The sequence below is a fragment of the Tetranychus urticae genome, unplaced genomic scaffold (assembly GCF_039701765.1).
Source record: "Tetranychus urticae isolate SD_2017Ah unplaced genomic scaffold, NJAU_TeUrti_SD_1.0 Scaffold_8, whole genome shotgun sequence".
Lineage (NCBI taxonomy): Eukaryota > Metazoa > Arthropoda > Arachnida > Trombidiformes > Tetranychidae > Tetranychus > Tetranychus urticae.
This window is the reverse complement of record NW_028315840.1, coordinates 12,501-17,500: the sequence shown is the minus strand read 5'-3', so window position 1 is coordinate 17,500 and position 5,000 is coordinate 12,501. Positions and strand designations below refer to the sequence as shown.

Genomic DNA, 5,000 nt, shown 5'->3' with positions numbered 1-5,000 from the left:
CACCCATTAGGAGTTTGAGAATAGGTTGAGGCCATTTCGGCCCCAAGACCTCTAATCATTCGCTCTACCGGATGCTACTGGTACTTCCATTGGTGCCAGCTATCCTGAGGGAAACTTCGGAAGAAACCAGCTACTAGACGGTTCGATTAGTCTTTCGCCCCTAAACCCGGATCTGACGATCGATTTGCACGTCAGAATCGCTACAGACCTCCACCAGAGTTTCCTCTGGCTTCATCTTGTCCGGGCTTAGTTCACCATCTTTCGGGTACTAACATATATACTAGTGCTCCGCGAAAATCTCGGTAAAGTGGATATATCACGGGCTGATATTGCGGTATACTCTTACAAGCATACATCATATCAATTTCTTTCAATTCGCCTTTCAAGCCTAAACAAGACTGATCAGCTTGCATACATGTTAGACTCCTTGGTCCGTGTTTCAAGACGGGTCGGATAGAGTACCGATCTACTGACCACAGAATCACTAGGTTAACGTAAGCTTGCCACTTTTACCAACAAACCACCAAAAGCCAGCCAATCCATGAGTTGTTTCAACACCAGGTGAAGAAACAGACATCATCAACGAAAGACTAGTCGGATTCGTCAGAGCAGATGACAAGCATTGTTGACCCTGCATAAGCAGAGATTCATCTCCAATGTGACTGTGGTAACAGTTGCCAACACTAGCTCACAGGCTAAGTCTAACAACGCAAGGAATATTAGTAGCTGTGAAAACTAAATGCTGATTAGGTGTGTGTTTAGTACACCTTGCTGTTATCACTTGAACAAGAGTTTTGCACTCTCCTTCACATTGGTCGTGGTTTGAGCACGAGAGTTGAGAAAATGCACTCCTCATGCACATATTGCACTCCTCCTATCAATACCAAGATCCAAGGGCAGGCTAAAAGTTACCCCTTAACCTACTGATCTTGGAACGCTGTAAAGCATTCTTAGCACTGAATAGAAAAAGGCAACAATACACAAGAGGAGCTGAGTTCTCCTCTCAGCTACACTTCGTGGTTCTATCCGTTTCTCTACAAGCGGTTTCACGTCCTTTTGAACTCTCTCTTCAAAGTACTTTGCAACTTTCCCTCACGGTACTTGTTTGCTATCGATATTACCATCGTATTTAGTCTTAGGAGGAGTTTACCTCCTAATTTGGATTGCACTCTCAAGCAATCTGACTCTATCCGCGACTAAAGCCAGTAATCGATATTCCATTAACCAAGATCTGCCACCGGCCTAGAACCGTCTCTGGGAAGAGGGCCCTTGTCAGAGGGACTTGCAGATTTAGTTGAAATAATCGTGACTCTAGCCATTACGCAGCACCGCTTTCCACCTTTCAATGGAAAACCTTTGCGCCGGACTCATCCCTTTTCACTCGCCGTTACTCAGGGAATCTCATTTGATTTCTTTTCCTCCGCTGAATTATATGCTTAAATTCGGCGGGTAACCTCACCTGATCTGAGATCAAAAATATTGATTAAGTTGATTAATGTTTATTTGTGTTGTTTGCAAGCAAGCAACGTAAATCTACTTTAATGTTTGCACAAATTTTGCCTTTGCATTACTTCTTAGGTCTGCTTTAACAGAATGAAATAGCTACTATTTGTACGATTTATACAAGTGCAAGAAGATTCATCAGTTAACAGGTTAGTTGATCACCATAGTTATCTGCAATACGACTTTAGCGTCGTCAGATAGGCGACTAACCTTAGAATCTCATGCTAGTATCTATTCATATATACTGCTTGCAGAGATGAAATATGCATTGTACACAAAATTTATCATGTGAAACAAGTAGATTTGAGATTCTCCTTACTAAATTGCAACGAATTGCAATTAAGAAAAGGAATAAAACATCAAGATTCATGCATATAAATATACAATCCTCTCAAAACAATGCATATATGGTAGTATGCAAGTGTTTTGTTGATTATTTTACATCTCAACTCTCAGACAGATGTGACCTCGGAAAAGACCCGAAAGCCGCAATGTGCGTTGGAAGCTCAAGTGCTCGGCGTGTCCTGCAATTCGCACCGATTATCGTAGCTAGCTACGTTCTTCATCGATTGGTAATTCGAGTGATCCACCGCTTGAAGATGTATCTTTGCCACCGTGGGACTTTTAATAAGTATCCTAAATCTGCATTGAGAGGGTTTGAAAACAATTGTATGCAGTTTATAAAAACCATAGTTGTCTTTACTTAGTTAGGCGAAGAAGTGTAAAACTTCCTTCTTTAAACCTTGCCGTCAGCATAAGCTGAAGACTTGATCAGGTACCAAGTATGTAGCAAGACAGGCTTTTCATTATAAACTACAATTGTTTTGCAAAAGAAATTATGGCTATCGTTAGATAACCCTCACTCTTTGTTGCATTGGATAATGAAAGATGGATGTATGAATGAACGAATGTAATGCAAATTAGAATCATGTTGCAATGGCTAAATGTTTGCAATAAACATTCACAATTGCGACTCTAATGCAAATACAATTCAATTGCATTCACCATATTAGCATCTACAATATCACTATGCAGAGTGTTTGATTGTTTGAAGGTTGTATTTCTCTTATAATAAGAGGGTAATACGTTAATGATCCTTCCGCAGGTTCACCTACGGAAACCTTGTTACGACTTTTACTTCCTCTAAATGATCAAGTTTGAACATCTTTCCAGCACAATCCGACCACTAGTTTCCCAATGGTCTGGATTGACCAGTCCGAAGTCCTCACTAAATCATTCAATCGGTAGTAGCGACGGGCGGTGTGTACAAAGGGCAGGGACGTAATCAACGCAAGCTAATGACTCACGCTTACTGGGAATTCCTCGTTCATGGGCAATAATTACAATGCCCAATCCCCATCACGAAATGGGTTCAAGCGGTTACCCACTCCTTTCGGAGCAGGAAACAGTATGCACGATGACCACTTCAGTGTAGCACGCGTGCGGCCCCGGACATCTAAGGGCATCACAGACCTGTTATTGCTCTGTTTCGTGCGGCTGCGAGCGCCGCTTGTCCCTCTAAGAAGTCCTTACAGTGCTACAGCATCCTTACCCTAGCCAATTCTGTAGGCTAATAGCAGCAGAGCCCTCAACAGCCGAAACCATCAAGAGATACTACCACCCACAGGTTGACTAAGGGGGAGTACTGCAGTGTAAACTGCAAGTCTATTTAGTAGGCTAGAGTCTCGTTCGTTATCGGAATTAACCAGACAAATCACTCCACCAACTAAGAACGGCCATGCACCACCACCCACTGAATCAAGAAAGAGCTCTCAATCTGTCAATCCTCTCAGTGTCCGGGCCGGGTGAGTTTTCCCGTGTTGAGTCAAATTAAGCCGCAAGCTCCACTCCTGGTGGTGCCCTTCCGTCAATTCCTTTAAGTTTCAGCTTTGCAACCATACTTCCCCCGGAACCCAAAAACTTTGGTTTCCCGGAAGCTTCCATTCGAGTCATGAAATTAGTTACTCAGAATGATCGCTGGTTGGCATCGTTTATGGTTAGAACTAGGGCGGTATCTGATCGCCTTCGAACCTCTAACTTTCGTTCTTGATTAATGAAAACATTCTTGGCAAATGCTTTCGCTGTAGTTTGTCTTGCGACGGTCCAAGAATTTCACCTCTAGCGCCGCAATACAAATGCCCCCGTCTGTCCCTCTTAATCATTACCTTGGATTCTTAAGACCAACAAAATAGAACCAAGGTCCTATTCCATTATTCCATGCAAGATCATTCAAGTTAAGGTAGTGGTACGCATCATATAGATGGTTGACCATACCGTTTTTAGGCACCTCTTTCGAGGTTTTGGACGCCTGCTTTGAGCACTCTGATTTTTTCAAGGTAAAAGTCTCGATCGCTTGAATCAACACTCGGTAAAGAGCATTGATAGCAAATATCGAGCAATTTTCTGTCTAAACACTATGAATGTAACCACCAGGAAAGAGGAATGAAGGTTCAAGCAAGCATCCGTAGACACAAGCAAGAAACCTAACATCACCATCTAACCCTTTAATCAGTGGACCCCATAGGTTCGACTGAAATCCAACTACGAGCTTTTTAACCGCAGCAACTTTAATATACGCTATTGGAGCTGGAATTACCGCGGCTGCTGGCACCAGACTTGCCCTCCAATAGATCCTCGTTAAAGGATTTAAATTGTACTCATTCCAATTACGGGGCCTCAATAGAGTCCCGTATTGTTATTTTTCGTCACTACATCCCCGTACTGGGATTGTGTAATTTGCGCGCCTGCTGCCTTCCTTAGATGTGGTAGCCGTTTCTCAGGCTCCCTCTCCGGAATCGAACCCTAATTCCCCGTTACCCGTTACAACCATGGTAGGCGCATAACCTACCATCGACAGTTGATAAGGCAGTTGCTTGAGGGATACATCGTCGGCTCAGAGGCCATACGATTTGCTCAGTTATTCAGAGTCATCACAAGAAATGCAACCGAAGTTGCTAAGATCCCCACTGCTAGTCCTTAGACAGCGACCGAAATCACTGAACAGGGTTCTAGGTGAATAAGAATCATTGGTCTTGTACTAATAAATGCGATCCTTCCGTCAGCAAGCTGAGGTTGGAACACTTGTTCATGTATTAGCTCTAGAATTACCACAGTTATCCATGTAAAAAAGAATATCCGAGGAACCGTAACTGATTTAATGAGCCATTCGCGGTTTCACTTTATAAACAGTATGTACTTAGACATGCATGGCTTAATCTTTGAGACAAGCATATGACTACTGGCAGGATCAACCAGGTAACTTGATGTTTTAGCAAAGTAAAATGCTAAACAAGTTGTTTTTGCAGCTATAAATACGATATCCTCAGCTAACAACCAGCAAGTGGATGTTAACTTTAACGAGGTATCGAGATTTATGTCGTGCATTAAGATGATTCTGCAGAAAACTCTTTAGAATCCATCTTCTTCCACTAAAATGTGCAAGCACATCTAGCAGGAGTAACCATTGCTGGGTACGTTTGCAAGTCAACTAAACAGCA

At 42.7% G+C, this 5,000-nt stretch overlaps 3 non-coding genes across 3 annotated transcripts in view; all 3 read right to left on the bottom strand.

Annotated features, from left to right (window-relative positions):
• The window catches only part of LOC149092521 (large subunit ribosomal RNA), a 4,168-nt gene extending 2,695 nt beyond the window's left edge, over positions 1-1,473 (bottom strand). The window contains exon 1 of the ribosomal RNA XR_016200799.1: positions 1-1,473. This exon is cut by the window's left edge and continues 2,695 nt beyond it. This is a non-coding gene — a ribosomal RNA (large subunit ribosomal RNA).
• A 476-nt stretch (positions 1,474-1,949) lies between these two features.
• Positions 1,950-2,104, bottom strand: LOC149092520 (5.8S ribosomal RNA). Its single transcript, XR_016200820.1, has one exon. It is a non-coding gene; the product is annotated as a 5.8S ribosomal RNA (ribosomal RNA).
• A 487-nt stretch (positions 2,105-2,591) lies between these two features.
• Positions 2,592-4,761, bottom strand: LOC149092519 (small subunit ribosomal RNA). Its single transcript, XR_016200827.1, has one exon. It is a non-coding gene; the product is annotated as a small subunit ribosomal RNA (ribosomal RNA).
• Positions 4,762-5,000: the final 239 nt, after the last annotated feature.